The 18,268-nt window shown below is 46.9% G+C and overlaps 1 protein-coding gene across 1 annotated transcript in view; it reads right to left on the bottom strand.

Annotated features, from left to right (window-relative positions):
• Nucleotides 1-18,268, bottom strand: part of LOC126353755 (dual specificity protein phosphatase 12-like) — a 625,942-nt gene that overhangs the window by 292,067 nt on the left and 315,607 nt on the right. The gene's annotated exons all lie outside the window — the stretch shown is intronic.

Raw genomic sequence — 18,268 nt, 5'->3', positions numbered from 1 at the left:
AGGGGACAATTGACAGGAATGGGGGAAAGAAATACCGTAGAAGAAGAATGGGTAGCTCTGAGGGATGAAGTAGTGAAGGCAGCATAGGATAAAGTAGGTAAAAAGACGAGGGCTGCTAGAAATCCTTGGGTAACAGAAGAAATATTGAATTTAATTGATCAAAGGAGAAAATATAAAAATGCAGTAAATGAAGCAGGCAAAAAGGAATACAAACGTCTCAAAAATGAGATCGACAGGAAGTGCAAAATGGCTAAACAGGGATGGCTAGAGGACAAATGTAAGGATGTAGAAGCTTATCTCACTAGGGGTAAAATAGATACTGCCTACAGGAAAATTAAAGAGACCTTTGGAGAGAAGAGAACCACGTGTATGAATATCAAGAGCTCAGATGGCAACGCAGTTCTAAGCAAAGAAGGGAAGGCAGAAAGGTGGAAGGATTATATAGAAGGTTTATACAAGGGTGATGTACTTGAGGACAATATTATGGAAATGGAAGAGGATGTAGATGAAGACGAAATGGGAGATACGATACTGCGTGAAGAGTTTGACAGAGCACTGAAAGACCTGAGTCGAAACAAGGCCCCCGGAGTAGACAACATTCCATTAGAACTACTGACGGCCTTGGGAGAGCCAGTCATGACAAAACTCTACCAGCTGGTGAGCAAGATGTATGAGACAGGCGAAATACCCTCAGACTTCAAGAAGAATATAATAATTCCAATCCCAAAGAAAGCAGGTGCTGACAGATGTGAAAATTACCGAACTATCAGTTTAATATTCACAGCTGCAAAATACTAACGCGAATTCTTTACAGACGAATGGAAAAACTGGTAGATGCGGACCTCGGGCAGGATCAGTTTGGATTCCGTCGAAATGTTGGAACACGTGAGGCAATACTGACCTTACGACTTATCTTAGAAGAAAGATTAAGAAAAGGCAAACCTACGTTTCTAGCATTTGTAGACTTAGAGAAAGCTTTTGACAATGTTGACTGGAATACTCTTTTTCAAATTCTAAAGGTGGCAGGGGTAAAATACAGGGAGCGAAAGGCTATTTACAATTTGTACAGAAACCAGATGGCAGTTATAAGAGTCGAGGGACATGAAAGGGAAGCAGTGGTTGGGAAGGGAGTGAGACAGGGTTGTAGTCTCTCCCTGATGTTATTCAATCTGTATATTGAGCAAGCAGTAAAGGAAACAAAAGAAAAATTTGGAGTAGGTATTAAAATTCATGGAGACGAAGTAAAAACTTTGAGGTGCGCCGATGACATTGTAATTCTGTCAGAGACGGCAAAGGACTTGGAAGAGCAGTTGAACGGAATGGACACTGTCTTGAAAGGAGGATATAAGATGAACATCAACAAAAGCAAAACGAGGATAATGGAATGTAGTCAAATTAAATCGGGTGATGCTGAGGGAATTAGATTAGGAAATGAGACACTTCAAGTAGTAAAGGAGTTTTGCTATTTAGGAAGTAAAATAACTGATGATGGTTGAAGTAGAGAGGATATAAAATGTAGACTGGCAATGGCAAGGAAAGCGTTTCTGAAGAAGATAAATTTGTTAACATCGAATATAGATTTATGTATCAGGAAGTCGTTTCTGAAAGTATTTGTTTGGAGTGTAGCCATGTATGGAAGTGAAACATGGACGATAACTAGTTTGGACAAGAAGAGAATAGAAGCTTTCGAAATGTGGTGCTACAGAAGAATACTGAAGATAAGGTGGATAGATCACGTAACTAATGAGGAGGTATTGAATAGGATTGGGGAGAAGAGAAGTTTGGGGCACAACTTGACTAGAAGAAGGGATCGGTTGGTAGGACATATTTTGAGGCATCAAGGGATCACAAATTTAGCGTTGGAGGGCAGCGTGGAGGGTAAAAATCGTAGAGGGAGACCGAGAGATAAGTACACTAAGCAGATTCAGAAGGATGTAGGTTGCAGTAGGTACTGGGAGATGAAGCAGCTTGCACAGGATAGAGTAGCATGGAGAGCTGCATCAAACCAGTCTCAGGACTGAAGACAACAACTATAACAACAAAATTGAATTTCCTCTTTTCTCTAATACATTCAGTTTTTGGCACCTTCCTCTCTAGATTCTGTCAGAAATAAGAGTAGAACTGTTGCCGTACTTAATTGGTGAATCGTTCTCGGGTGCCACGCTCTACGCCCTCCAGTTACTATGACATTCCAACTCGATGTATCGAAGTGTTATTAGTTTCGGTTTCACATTAAACTTTTTTCCCTATTCCGCTTTTGTAGCTGAAGCGCTTGATGAGCCTGAAACTACAGTTGCGTACTGTGTAACAACATGAACTTCCGCATAAAATAGCAATCGGTTTCACGTTCCGTAGAAATAATAGCTCAGTTCTATATTGTAATTTCCCTGAAACATTCTGGGACTTTGAAGAGTGAAATACCGTTTAATTTGTTTCGTTTAGAACTGCAATATTAGCATCAAAAATACCATAGCTTTGTTATAAAAAACGAAATTGATAATGACATGTCGGTAATTAATACAGTTATGAAAAGAGATTTTGACATTTAGTGAGGACTTCCTCACAATTCATCTGGCTCAAAAAAGCATAACGATATCGTACACGGATCCGGAAACATCTAAGGTAAACAACTTAGCTGAATCATACTGTACATAGAGTTACCGCTGATTAAAGTAGAAGACCGAAAGAGGCGATTAGTACAGGAGAACCTAATGTCTGACTCAAAGAAAGTGCAATTTAGAGCTGTGATTGTAGGCTGGTACAAGTACTTAGAACAGAACCGTCTATCCATACACTCACACACCGACGTGGTACTTATGCCTACGCTCCTCCTGCTTGATAATAAGTACAGTTTTCTAGCCACAAAATACCTTTCATCAAGTTTACCGATACCAGACAAACTTCATAAGACCGTTGCGGTATGCAGCTTGGGTTGCGAAACGTGTGAAATGTGATGAAGTAGAAAAATAGTTCTCACTAGATAGCGTAGTCCTATAAAAAAGCACTCGAATCTTTTTTTAACGTATCAGTGTTCCCCTGGGCGAACACCACGTCATTATCACGAGTATATTTTTCATTATCAGTGAGGTCACCACCTTCATGCTGGCGGAGTGCCTCGAAGATTAAATTTTATCAAAGGGCAATGGCAAATTGGTGATTAATTTAGCTGATACTGTTCAATGATGAAAGTAAATATAGACTTGGCGTCAGTAATAACGTCAGTAACTCACACCGGTGATGGGACGGAAACACACAAGGCCGTTGTGAGGCAATTTCACATAGTTTCTGGGAAACTATCTGTTAACTGATCCTGTCGATTTAGCAAATCATTTGAGGGACTGAAAATAGAGATGAGCTGTAGAATGAGCCACTGCAGTTAATACAAAAGGTCACCTTGACTAGGTGTGTTCTTTCAGCATTATGGTGCTTAGCATATTTTGTCACTCAAGAAGTGTCTTAAATCTTACTTATTTCACTGATCAGTCACCAGCATCCGTCACGGATATTGGCCACGGAAGTCGCCGGACACTGTATCATTAGACATTGCGTTGCCGCACTAAAATTGGCAACTCGAATCAATAGCACAGATTTTAGCCAGGACTCGCTGCAGTCTGCAAAGACTCGGTGCAGTCCGCGCTCCTGAAAAGCCACGCCTCCCCTGTCAGCGCTGCAGCGCCCTCACGTTGAGGTCAATATACAGACGAGCATTCAAGAGCTCAGACCCCGTTCGTGGTCTCATCTGAAGGAGTCAACATCATACTTTAGGAATAACGTGATAGTTGAAGTTTCTGATGGACATGTTCATTCAAATGTGGAACAGGTTGGTTGGTTTGTGGGGGTTAAAGGGACCAGACTGCTACGGTTATCGGTCCCTTTTTCCAAATACTAAAAACAATCACAGAGGATAAAAACGATCAACAGACGATAAGACAGACGACACAGAACAAGAGAAACGTAGACAAAGACCAGACAAGACGAACTAAAATCACACAGTGTGACGGTGGTTGGCCGACCATACAAACAAAAGGGGAAAAGCCAACCACCGAGAAACACATGAAAAAAAATCAGACAAATCGTAGGCCATAGGCCAGAATCAACACAAAAACACAGACTTACATTAAGAGATAAAATCCCCCTGCCCGAATAAAACGCACAACTATGTCCGCTATGGGAGAGTCGTCAGATAAAAGCGCAGAGCGCGTATCAGGCAGCGCAAAAGTCTGCCTGAGCACAGTTAAAAGGGCGCACTCCAACAGAATATGGACCACCGTCAAGGACGCCCCACAACGACAAAGAGGGGGATCCTCACTACACAGTAAATAACTGTGCGTGAGTCGGGTGTGGCCAATGCGGAGCCGACAAAGGACGACTGATTCTCTGCGGTTGGCTCGCATGGATGACCGCCACACAGTAGTCGTCTCCTTGATACGGCGGAGTTTGTTTGGCACGGGCAGGTTGCGCCAATCAGTGTCCCACAAATCGAAAACTTTGCGGCGTAATAGTGCCCGCAAATCAGTCGCCGGGAGGCCAATCTCCAGAGATGGTGCACTGGTGGCCTCTTTCGCCAGGCGGTCAACAGTTTCATTTCCCGGTATCCCAACATGGCCCGGGGTCCAAACGAAGACCACAGATCTGCCGCAACGGGCAAGAGTATGCAGGGACTCCTGGATAGCCATCACCAGACGAGAACGAGGGAAACACTGGTCGAGAGCTCGAAAACCGCTCAGGGAATCGCTACAGATAACGAAGGACTGACCTAAGCAGGAGCGGATATACTCTAGGGCACGAAAGATGGCGACCAGCTCAGCAGTGTAAACACTGCAGCCAGCCGGCAACGAACGTTGTTCAGAATGGTCCCCTAGAGTTAGTGCATAACCGACACGACCAGCAACCATCGAACTGTCGGTAAGAGACAACGCCAGAGCTCTGATACGTGGCCAGGATGGAATAAAAGCGGCGTCGGAAGGCCTCCAGAGGGACTGAGTCCTTCGGGCCATGTGCCAAGTTGAGCCGAAGGCAAGGGCGAGGCACACACCATGGGCGTGTACGCAGAGGGGCCCGGAAAGGAGGTGGTACAGGGAAACACTCAAGCCCGTAGAGAAGCTGTTTGACGCGTACGGCGATCGGACAACCCGACCGGGGCCGACGTTCTGGCAGACGGACGACTGACTGCGGGAACAGGACACGAAAATTTGGATGCCCGGGCGAGCTAAAAACATGGGCAGAATAAGCAGACAGTAATTGTTGGCGTCGTAACCGCAGTGGAGGGACACCTGCCTCCACAAGTATGCTGTCCACAGGGCTGGTCCGGAAGGCACCAGTGGCAAGGCGTATCGCGCTGTGGAGGATTGGGTCCAGCAGCCGCAACGCAGATGGGGATGCTGAGCCATAAGCCAGACTCCCATAGTCCAGACGGGACTGGATCAACGCCTGGTAAAGCCGTAGGAGAGTAGATCGGTCGGCGCCCCACCTGGTGTGGCTCAGGCATCGCATAGCGTTTAGATGCCGCCAACACGCCTGTTTAAGCTGCCGAATATGAGGCAGCCAAGCCAACCGGGCATCAAAAACCACCCCCAAAAACCTATGTGACTCCACCACTGAAAGAGGCTCGCCGTCAAGATAAAGCCGCGGCTCCGGGTGAACAGTGCGTCGCCGGCAGAAATGCATAACGTAGGTCTTGGCTGCCGAAAACTGAAAACCATGCGCTACAGCCCAAGACTGCGCCTTGCGGATTGCGCCCTGTAGCTGACGTTCAGCAGCTGAAATGCCAATAGAGCTGTAGTAAAGGCAGAAGTCGTCAGCATACAGCGAAGCAGAGACAGAATTTCCCACGGCCGCAGCGAGCCCGTTAACGGCTATTAAAAACAGACAGACACTTAGAACAGAACCCTGTGGCACACCGTTCTCCTGGACTTGGGAGGAACTATATGAGTCCGCGACGTGCACGCGGAAGGTACGATACGACAGAAAATTGCGGATATAGATCGGCAGAGGGCCCCGAAGGCCCCATCCATGAAGCGTAGAAAGGATCAGATGACGCCATGTCGTATCATATGCCTTCCGCATGTCGAAAAAGACAGCGACCAGATGCTGACGGCGGGCAAAGGCAGTACGGATGGCCGACTCCAGGCTCACCAGATTGTCGGCGGCCGAGCGGCCTTTACGGAACCCACCCTGAAACGGAACCAGAAGGCCCCGAGACTCCAGTACCCAATTCAAGCGCCGGCTCACCACCCGTTCAAGCAACTTGCAAAGAACGTTGGTGAGGCTAATGGGACGGTAGTTGTCCACCTCCAAAGGGTTCTTCCCCGGTTTCAGAATGGGGACAACAAGACTTTCCCGCCACTGCGACGGAAACTCACTCTCGACCCAAATGCGGTTGTAAAGGTCGAGGAGGCGTCGCTGGCAGTCCACTGAAAGGTGTTTCAGCATCTGAGAGTGGATGCTATCTGGGCCAGGAGCGGTATCAGGGCAAGCGGCGAGGGCACTGCGGAATTCCCACTCACTGAATGGAACATTGTACAATTCAGGACGGTGGGTGCGAAAAGAAAGACTCCGACGTTCTATCCGCTCTTTAATGGAGCGGAAGCCCAAGGGGTAGTTGGCAGAAGCGGAATTCAGAGCAAAGTGCTCTGCCAAGCGGTTTGCAATGACGTCGGAGTCAGTACAAACTGCTCCATTCAGTGAGAGCACAGGGACGCTGACAGGGGTCCGATAGCCATAGAGGCGGCGAATCTTGGCCCAGACCTGCGATGGAGTGACATGCCGCTCCCAGCACTCCTGCTAGCGTTGGCGGATAATGCGGCGGGCTCGCGCACGCAGCCGTTTGAAGGCGATAAGGTGTTCGATTGAGGGATGTCGCTTGTAACGCTGGAGCGCCCACCGGCGAGCTTTAATCGCTTCAGCGATCTCAGGCGACCACCAAGGCACAGTCCGCCGCCGAGGGGACCCAGAAGAACGGGGAATGGCAGATTCGGCGGCAGTAACGATGCCGGTGGTGACCGATTGAACCACTGCATCAATGTCATCGTTAGAGAGAGGCTCAATAGCGGCAGTGGAGGAGAACAAGTCCCAGTCAACCTTATTCAGAGCCCATCTGCTAGGGCGCCCAGAAGACTGACGCTGTGGTAGTGACAGAAAGATCGGAAAGTGGTCACTAGCACAAAGGTCGTCATGCACTCTCCATTGGACAGACGGTAAGAGGCTAGGGCTACAGATCGAAAGGTCAATGGCGGAGTATGTGCCATGCGCCACACTGAAGTGTGTGAAGGCACCATCATTTAATATCGAGAGATCGAGCTGCGCCAATAAATGCTCAACGATGGCGCCTCGACCTGTTGCCACCGACCCACCCCACAGATGGTTATGGGCGTTAAAGTCGCCCAGCAACAAGAAAGGTGGTGGCAATTGGGCTATCAGAGCAGCCAGGACGTGCTGTGTGACATCACCATCCTGTGGAAGGTAAAGACTGCAGACGGTAACAGCCTGTGGCGTCCACACCCGAACAGCGACAGCCTCTAAAGGTGCTTGGAGAGGTACAGACTCGCTGTGAAGAGAGTTCAGGACATATATGCAGACGCCACCAGACACCCTTTCATAAGCTGCCCGATTCTTATAATAACCCCGGTAGCCACGGAGGGCGGGGGTTCGCATTGCCGGAAACCAAGTTTCCTGCAGAGCAATGCAGAGGAAAGGGTGAAGGCTGATAAGTTGGCTGAGCTCAGATAGATGGTGGAAGAAACCGCTGCAGTTCCACTGGAGGATGGTGTTGTCCATGGCTGAGAAAGGCGTGATGGGACTGGGAAGGGAGATTACGCCGCTGGGTCACCTGCTGCCTCCAATTTAGCACCTGTGATAGTGCTTTCCATGGCGTCTGATGGACCTGCGAGATCGAGGTCCTCAGCGGACCCCAGAATCTCCACCGCATCCTCAGACGCAGAGGTGGAAGGTTGCGGTGGGATGGCTGCCACCGCGAGTTCCTTGCGCTGAGAGCTCTTCTTGGGTTTCTCACGCCGTTCCTTGGGTCGCACCGACTGGGAGGGCTTCACCGATTCAGTCTCCAGGACAGAGGAGGATCGTGAAGCCCTACGACCAGCTAATCGCGGGCACACGCCACTGTCGGTCTTCAGCCTTCTCGCTGGCGGAAACCTGGGAAGGGAGGGACCCAAGGGACCCCTTGCGAGCGTGAGAAGCCGAAGAAGTTGGACACTTCTCCGGCTTAGAAGTGGGGACGGACGTCCCCGACAGGTGGGATGGTGTTGCTCCTGAGGTAGGTGGCGCAGGAGCAACCCGGTGGGTAGAGCCCCCCACTGGCGAGGGGGCATGAGGAGTTGTACTACTCGTCGATCCGGCCACAATTTGAGAAACAGACGGGGCTAGCACAGGTGTTGTAGCAGCAGCGTAGGAAGATGTCATTCTCACAGGATGGAGTCGGTCGTATTTCCTTTTGGCCTCAGTATAGGTTAGTGGGTCCAGGGTCTTGTATTCCATGATTTTACGCTCTTTCTGGAAAATTCGGCAGTCTGGCGAGCAAGGTGAATGGTGCTCCCCGCAGTTGACACAGATGGGAGGCGGGGCACATGGAGTATTGGGATGTGATGGGCGTCCGCAATCTCGACATGTGAGGCTGGAAGTGCAGCGAGAAGACATATGGCCGAACTTCGAGCACTTAAAGCACCGCATCGGGGGAGGGATATAGGGCTTAACGTCACATCGGTAGACCATCACCTTGACCTTTTCCGGTAAGGTATCCCCTTCGAAGGCCAAGATAAAGGCACCGGTAGCAATCTGATTTTCCTTCGGACCCCGATGAACGCGCCGGACGAAATGTACACCTCGACGCTCTAAATTGGCGCGCAGCTCTTCATCAGACTGCAAAAGAAGATCCCTATGGTAAATAACTCCCTGGACCATATTTAAACTCTTATGGGGTGTGATCGTAACGGCAACATCCCCCAACTTGTCACAAGCGAGTAACCGTCGCGACTAGGCAGAGGATGCCGTTTGTATCAGGACTGACCCAGAGCGCATTTTTGACAAGCGCTCCACCTCCCCAAACTTGTCCTCTAAATGCTCGACGAAGAACTGAGGCTTTGTGGAGAGAAAAGACTCCCCATCAGCCCTCGTACAAACTAAGAAGCGGGGCGAATAACTGCTACTGCCACTGCCATCCTGAGACTTACGTTCCTCCCACGGTGTGGCCAGGGAGGGGAACGTTTTCGGATCGTACTTCTGAGCGTTAAACTGAACCCGAGAACGCTTAGAGACTACTGGCGGCTGGCCACCAGCGAGAGACGATGTACCAAGCTTCATTGCGGGTCATCCGCCCTGATGCCACCTACTCCGACCAAGGGCCCTCCCCACGGGCGCCACCCAGCCACGGCAAGAGCCACCTGGCAGGATGGCCGTTGCCGGGAGTCCCGATACCCTAGGAGGATAGGCATCTACTCCTTGGCATACGTGGGGAGTTAACGGCGCAGGCATCAGTAGAGCGATCCCTGTGTTGTCAGGGGGCTACAACCAACAGGGTACATGGCGGCCCCACCACAACGGACTGGCTACCGTGCTGGATGTTAGGTAACATGTGGTCCATGGTCGCCGTCGGTGCAGAAAGAGGCACTGCACAGTGCAAGGTATAATCTGCACGCAGAAACAGTCATGCCCAAGAGATGGAGAGCGGACAGGACTGCAATTCAACGGTGCATAAGCTGGCGAAAAGTCTGATCGTAAGATGGACACAATGCACCAAGTAAGGCGCCCTTCCCCAATCGGCTCGCTCTTCGGAAAATTTTGAGAGATGGAGGTCAAACCCAACAGGGGACCGTCATATAAGGCCGAAAAGTTTGAGACTCCTTTTAGTCGCCTCTTACGACAGGCAGGAATACCGGGGGCCTATTCGAACCCCCGAACCCGCAGGGGGTAAATGTGGAACACTGTACTGCAAGAGAACAATTTGTTAATCTATGCATCAAGTGATGTTTTTGTTGTGGTTGGCAGGAGAGCCAACCCCGTATTTCTAAAGGAGGCCGAAATGCACGCGTCTCAGCTCACGCAGGCTGGCTTGAGGTCTGGAACATGACAAGGGAATTAGAATTGAGAAAAACGGACGTAGCTGGTGGAATACTTAACTTTAATCCATTCATGGAGAACGTCGCTCTTTATGGTACATGATTCACAATATCAATAGTACGAATACTGGCGCCTTGCTAGGTCGTAGAAAATAACGTAGCCGAAGGCTGTGCTAACTATCGTCTCGGCAAATGAGAGCGTAGAAGTCAGTGAAGCATCGCTAGCAAAGTCGGCTGTACAACTGGGGCGAGTGCTAGGAAGTCTCTCTAGACCTGCCGTGTGGAGGCGCTTGGTCTGCAATCATTGATAGTGGCGACAAGCGGGTCCAACGTATACTACCGGACCGCGGCCGATTTAAAGGCTACCACCTAGCAAGTGTGGTGTCTGGCGGTGACACCACAGTTTTAATAGTAAATATCAGAGCGCTGTCAAAGAGAAATAAGTCTTTTTATTCTTTTATGTAATAAAGAGCTGGAATATTTCATGTATTCCAGTTTAACGTGCCACCTCACTGAAAAATCAAAGAACCAACAGTTGTGGCCGGACGGGGGTAGTTTCGTCTGGTTACAACACTAGTTACTACGAATATACACTGGCAGCAAAAAATATCGCAACGCTAAGAAGCATTTAAGCGACGTAAACGAAAGCTGATATGCGTGTTCCATGTCTAAAAGATGATACCTGTTCAAATTTCGCTCCACTGGCATTAGAGTGGCGCTAGCTGCACCACTATCAGGATGCAAATCATGTTTGTTTTAAATACACGCTGTAACTGCCGTGAGCGTGAGTTACCTTTGAGATTCGACGCGGTGAGTTGGTGACAGTCAAGGATGCCTTTAAGGCAACAAACACGTCATTATCACTGAGTTGGAACGAGGTCCTGTAATACGGAATGACAAGCTGGATGTTACTTCTGCGATACTACAGAAAGGCTTAGCAGGAGTGTAGCCACTGTACATTATTTCTGGCAGCGGTGCTCACGAGAACGTACAGAGGCAAGAAGGCCGGGCTCCGGACGGCCACGTGGCGTTACCGAGAGGGAAGACCATCGTGTCCGGTGTATGGCTCTGGCGCATCACATTGCATCTGCAGCAGCAATTGGCGCCACAGTGACAGAATGAGCTATTACAAATAGGTTACCTCAAGGACAGCTCCGAACCACACACCTTGTAGCGTGCATTCCACTGACCCAAAACCATCACCGTTTGCGACTTCCGTGGTGTCAAGCGAGAGCTCATTGGAGGACAGGGTGGAGGCCTGTTGTGTTTTCTCATAAAAGCTAGTTCTGCTCCTCTGCCAGTGATTGCCATGTTTGGTTAGGAGGGGGCCAGTTCAGGACCTGCACCGAACCTGTCTGCGACAGTTTTCGTTGCTAATTATGATACAAACTTTATCACGATAATTATGCTACGGACGCATTTTTTTTCTTCTAATTCTTAGTCGGCAGCCGGCGAGCAGCTAGGGATACCGTAGTGAGTCGTCGCGTAGGGATGCTGGCTTTCACTGAAACAACCTGTCTTCGGTTATATCGTTTTTTCCAAAACAAGTAGGCAAATAAAAGAGAACTTCGTCTGTCCATTATTCGCTGCTGTTCTCGAAAAGTGCTAAGTGGTTGAATACTTACAAAAATCACTAGTATTATAGTACTGATAGTAATTTTTTTAAAAGTTCTGCTCAAAAATCATATTTTAATCATGGATCACATCAGTATTTAGGTATTGCGAATAGTCAGTGCTACAGGACGAAACCTGAGGTTGACGAAGTCTGTTTATCGTGTTAACCCGTCAGTTTTCAAGGGCTACAAGCAGATAAGTGTGTATCATGTAGACAACGCCATAGATCAGCTATTTTCTATTTTTATTGTGCATTATGAATGAATAGTTGTTAAATTTTTAATTTGTTACTGTTGCCATAATCTCATCTTTTATTATTTCATAGAAACAGAGACAAATTTTCAGTGTTTTAAAGCAAACGAAGCAATGCACTTCGCTGTTACCACATTTCGCAAAAATACTCCCAGATTAAGTTAGGTGCCATTCTGCAATCCAATGGACGTCCGCCGACGACAACGAGAAACTACCGTACAGACCAGGTGGGGGCTAATCTTGCACACTGCACGTACTCGCGCGCCTTAAGACACGAAACACACCAACAGGGACGTTACCGTGTCAGCATTGTCGTATCAAATCTTATGCCACGTGTTTCTTCCTCGTTTCTGTCGGCAGTGTTACTAAAATACCGCTGCTCGCTTTTCCCACTTTCTGTAACAACACAATACTCCAAAACAACTCAAATTTTACATATAAAATTACTTCTTTTTTTAAGAAAGTTTTATTTAAAAACGAAATATTTCAGCAGTTTGCTAGTTGATATTTCGTTTTTCACTCGGTTATTAGCAAAAATTAAAAATACGTGTTATAAACGAGACCAAGCAAATACCGAAGAATAGTCGTTATTTGGAACTCAAGTGCTGGTATCAGTTTAACCGGTCGCTTTCTCCCATCGCTACCGTCCTGTCGGCCGCGGCTGGAGGGTGCGGGGTCCCTTCATGGCCACAGCGCGCGCCGGCCGCATGCCTTATGCAGCAGTCTCGGCGTTTAGGGCGGCCACCCTACGCCATGGCGCGCCGCCTTCACTGCCGACCGATTTCACCTGGCCGCGGGGGCTTTCACCTCCTTTAGAGCGCGGCGCTGCCGAGGGACAGCTGAGGGAATTCCCAGTTCCACGTGACGCTAATGGTGGTGGTGGTGGTGGTGGTGGTGGTGGTGGTGATGATGATGATGATTGATCGATGATTCTGTGTAGTGCGCTCAGCGGCAAGGTTATCAGTACTCTTGATCTGTCTGAATAAATATATTATATGAAGCGAGCCAGAAGTCTCCTACGAATAATAAAACTGTATTGGTGTACCATGGAAGTATGTTAGACAATAGACATTTTCGAGGCAATGACAACATTCAGGACGAATACAGATATCTTTGAGAGGCAAGACCCTGTAACACAGATCAATGCCAACAGTGTCCCACTCGAAAATATCTCAGGTTAATAACGGTATTGGACAATTTAGCCAAAAATTCTGAAAAGTTCAGTTTTGAATAATTAAAATTATTTAACTTTATATTAAAACAAAGTGGAACTACACCATATTTTAAATATGTGCGACGATGCTATGCTGATTTTGTATATATTTTGTGACGATTCCACCATGCCTTTATTATATTAGAGCCTCGTCATATCTTAATCGCATATTTTCACATCCGTGAAAGTAATAACTTTTGGTTACGGCAAATTTTATTCTTGTAAGACCAGTTCACTACTTGTATTTCATTTCCCATGTTTTGCTGCAGATCTGAGGGTGGCCATTGCCGACCGAAACCGGTAGTCAAAGGACCAAAAGTTTTGTTATCATTGCAGAAATAAAAGAAATTCATTCTACACTTCTTGCATAACTGTTTTAATCCGCGACGATGTCGCAACTTCTGGTACAGGAGAATTTCTTTAAAACAGAGAATTTCTCTTAGACCTTCAAGGACACACCAAAGGCCAGTCAAATTCCATTATTTGCTTCGGAGTATTGGTCTCAGTACACCAATAACTGGAAATACTTGCAAAGCGCTTCGAAGACATTTGGAAGTGTTGAGAAAATATATAATAATTTCTAATTGAACCATAATTCGTATACCCACAGTCTAGACGCGAACGGCCAAATGCTTTTCAGAATTTTTGCAGACGGGACATGTCCGCGTCCTAGGCCTGTAGCACTTTAAAATTAGTACAGAGTAAGGCAGCTAAGGTAGGCCACCCCAAATATATGCAGAATGAATAAATAGATCGATGTGAGGTTTTATCAAGGTTATAGTGGACAATATGGCGAATTTCCTGACGTTCGCAAGTAATTTTTATCGTTTATACTCGCCGAATTACGACACAGACTTTGTTATTTCTAGTTGCTGCACGCTAGAATGTGATTCTGGAGGAGCAATACAGCACGTTAAATTACATATCTGTAGCGGACTGCGTGTTATAAGGCGTTTCATCCTTTCAGTAGTTGCCGGTATTTCCAAATAGACCGCCTGTTTTAAATTTCCCCACAGACAGAAGAATAGATTTGTTATGTTTGATGAGTCTGCAGACCATTCTGAATTTTCTGAACGATAGTCCCAATGCTCTCCAAATGTTCTCTTAAAAAGATTTGTCATTACATAGGCGGAATGGGAGGGACATCTGTCATGTAAGTAACACACTGCTTGCCGTATCTCCAGTGCGATCTCTTCCAATAACTGTGGCAGCTGCATGTCTTAGGAGGTCGAGAAACTTGCGTGTATTAAGATTCTCTTCAATAAAGTAGGGACCAGTGATGCGGGTCTTCAAAAACATGCACCAACCGTTGATAGACAAAGAGAGTTGTTTTCATCCGCTTCTTTGATTCAGCGTGGATTTTCAACTGATGATTAGTGCATGTTGCGAAGATATATTCGCCCATGGTTTGCAAACCATGCTTCTTCCTTAAATAAAATTTTGCATAGTTATGTCACATCACTTTGCATTTTTCGGAGAACCGTAACCAATTTTGGATGTCATTGCCGGGAAGCTATGCAGCGAAATGTGGTGAGGATGAAATTCGATGGAAAATGTGTTCGCAGACCACTAGTTCACTTGATCCCTCTCGTACTTCCGAGGTGCCTCTTAGTGACATCTGCATTGTGTGTTACTGCTGCTAAAGGGTTAGTTTCATTTCTTTCGTTAGTGGCTCTTCTTTTTGCTTAGCGAATTTTATTCTCCACGCTTCCAGTTTCTCGAACTTTTTTTTGTAATATTTGCAGCAACTGTGCATGAGTGCTTACCACGATGTGGATACTCTTCAGCATACAACTGTACGGTTATTTTAATGGTTTGGCGACATTCACCATAAACGATATTCGCTTTTTCAACTGTCGTATACACTGTGAATGTCTCAACAGCTTTACGCCGGCCGATGTGGCCGAGCGATTCTAGGTGCATCAATCCGGAACCGCGCGCCTGCTGCGGTCGCAGGTTCGAATCCTGCCTCGGGCATGGATGTGTGTGATGTCCTTACGTCAGTTAGGTTTAAGTAGTTTTACGTCTAGGGGACTGATGACCTCAGATGTTAAGCCCCTTAGTGCTTACAGCCATTTGAAAGTATCAACAGCTTTACGAGCTAGTTATGGGATTGCTACAACAGCAGAACGCAGACTGACGGGCTTCAAGGGCAGGTAAACACAAGAACCATACCTGAGTTACGTGTTTGCTTACATCTGGTTAAATTGGGCAGCAGTCTGTAGAAAGTCTTCTCCTGACGGAGAGAGAGTGGTTTGCAGCGTTGTTATCTTGATACTATTTGATAAAATCCAATACATGTTACGTCGTTGTGGTTCTCTTAGAAGTGTCCTTGAAATACCACAGAAAAAATTACGTTCTCCCATTAGAAAAAGAAAAAAAGTCGCTGTCGTTATTCGGTAATTATAAACGATAAAAATTACTTGCGAAAGTCAGGAAATTCGCCATATTGTCTTCTACAACCCAGCGAAAACCTGACCTCGATACATCTAGTCATTCTGGATATATTTGGGGTGGACTGTGGTAGCTGCCTCACCCTGGATAAGAAAGTGTTAAATAGATATCGATAAACGAAATAATTCACTACACACATTGGGACCGCTGTATCAAATAGACCCACCTCTGCAAATCAGTGGTCAGCTTGTCTGGCTTTTCTGTTGTGTATCCCAGTTCAGTTCTCGGTAGCGCCACAGACTTTCCCTTGGTGGGAGGTCTAGAACGGGCTGCATGCCTCTTCGTGATGCCAACTGAGGAGCTACTAGAGTGAAAAGTAGAGGCTCCATGATCAAGAACGCCTACGAAGACCGGAACACTAGTCAGCTGACCCCACGACATTCCATACCACAACCGAATGACACCATTCCCAGGGCAGTCAGGCCCCACTGAGTCATCTGGGAGAGAACGTGAAGCTTTGCTTTTGTTTACTATCGAAAGGGCACATACAGTTCCACGCTAAAAATCAGTTTGCTTACTATCAGAAACAAACAGATGTTTTCCACTTAAAGCAGTACGTCGCAAGAAACGTAATACGCAGTGTTTCTCTTGGCTGGTTCCAATTACAAACTGTGTATTGCTATTCAGAAGGCATAAAAATGCGCCTGATAACTTGTGAGCTAAAATGGAAAGAGGTATAGCCGACGTTGTATTCGAACTAGCGACTTTTTTCTTTTTTTTATATTGAGCGTCTTCAGCTTGTATTCTCGACCTCTCCTGTCGCAAGTGGCAGTTTTAATAGGCGCTGTATGAGAACAGATCTCTCAACATCGGAAAGAGAACGATATACAAACAATGATACTAGCTGTACATTCTTCTCATTGCAGGTCTCCCAGGCTGACAAGAAGCAAATGTTTCACTGATGATGAAGAGGATTGACTAATAACGAAAGCCTTCGTGTCCATTAAGACTGAATAAATGGGAATAATTTTATTGATGTAACAGCAAGTTCTTCAGAATGTTATATTTATTGACATTACATCATTCTTACGCAACCTTCAGACAGAGCTATGCATTTCGCTCAGATGAAATAATTTATTGAAACTGTCATGGAACAACGGCACCTTCTGAAAGCGTAAAGAAACACTGAGACTGAATTTCATTTATATAAACTGATGCGCCAAAGAAACTGGTATAGGCAAGCGTATTCAAACACAGAGATATGTAAACAGGCAGTATACGGCGCTGCGGTTGGCAACGTCTATATAAGACAACAAGTGTCTGGTGCAGTTGTTAGATCGGTTACTGTTGCTACAATGGCAGATTATCAAGATGTGAGACTGGTGCTATAGTCAGCACACGAGATAAGGGACACATAATCTCCGAGGCAGCGATGATGTGGGGATTTTCCCATGTGACCGTTTCACGAGTGTACCGTGAATATCAGGACTCCAGTAAAACATCATGTTTCCGACAACGCTGCTGCCGGAAAAAGATACTACAAGAACGGGACCAATGATGATAGAAGAGACTTGTTCAACGTGACAGAAGTACAACCCTTCCGAAAATTACTGCAGATTTCAATGATGGGCCACATCATCGACATGGGCTCTCGGAGCCGAAGGCCCCCTCGTGCACCCTTGATGACTGCACGGAACAAAGGTTTATGCCTCGCCTGGGCTCGTCAACATCAACATTTGACTGTAGATCACTGGAAACAGGTTGCCTTGTCGGACGAGTCTCATTTCAAATTATGTCGAGCGGATGGACGTGTACAGGTATGGAGACAACCTTATGAATTATGGTCCCTGCATGTCAGCAGAGGACTGTTCAAGCTAGTGGAGGCTCTGTGCAGTTGGAGTAATATTGGATCCCCGATACGTCTAGATACCATTCTGACACGTGACACGTATTTAAGCATCCTGTCTGATCACCTGCATCCATTCATGTCCATTGTGCATTCCGACGGACTTGGGGAATTCCAGCAGGATAATGCTACACACATGTCCATAATTGCTACAGAGTGGCTCAAGGAACACTCTTCTGAGTTTAAACACTTCCGCTGGCCACCATACTTGCCAGACATGAACATTATTGAGCATATCTGGGATGCCTTGCAACGTGGTATTCAGAAGAGATCTCCACCTCCTCGTACTCTTAGGAATTTATGGACAGCCCTGCGGGATTCATGGTGTCAATTTCCTCCAGCACTACTTCAGACATTAGCCGAGTCCACGCCACGTCGTATAGCCGCACTTCTGCGTGCTGGCGGTGGCCCTACACCATATTTTTCAGGTGTATCAGTTTCTTTGGCTCTTCAGTGTATGTTGGGCTTGGTGGTCTACTGGTAAATTGGAAGTTTGGAAACCGTAAGGCCGCGATATCGAATCCCGTAAGTTTCAGTCGAACTTTACGCTAGCCTTTACTATCAGTAATGTGAACATGTGCCAGGAACAAGACGTGATTCGGGTTTGACTTTAAACCGTAGGTCCGCTGTCCGCAGTAGGTTTATTGGGTAACCTAAGGACATGCAAGTCGCCGAAGTGCTATCCAATTGAAAGAACTTGAGAACGGGCAGCTGAACATCCCTTTTGTGGGATTTCCAGCCAATCATGTCATGCGAATTTATTTTGTTGTTGATATCATTGAGATCAAAAACTGAATTATTCAAAAGATAGGAATCAAAGTA

The sequence above is a fragment of the Schistocerca gregaria genome, chromosome 3 (assembly GCF_023897955.1).
Source record: "Schistocerca gregaria isolate iqSchGreg1 chromosome 3, iqSchGreg1.2, whole genome shotgun sequence".
NCBI classification, from domain to species: domain Eukaryota; kingdom Metazoa; phylum Arthropoda; class Insecta; order Orthoptera; family Acrididae; genus Schistocerca; species Schistocerca gregaria.
The sequence above is the reverse complement of the archived record's forward strand: the minus strand, read 5'-3'. Positions and strand labels throughout refer to the sequence as shown.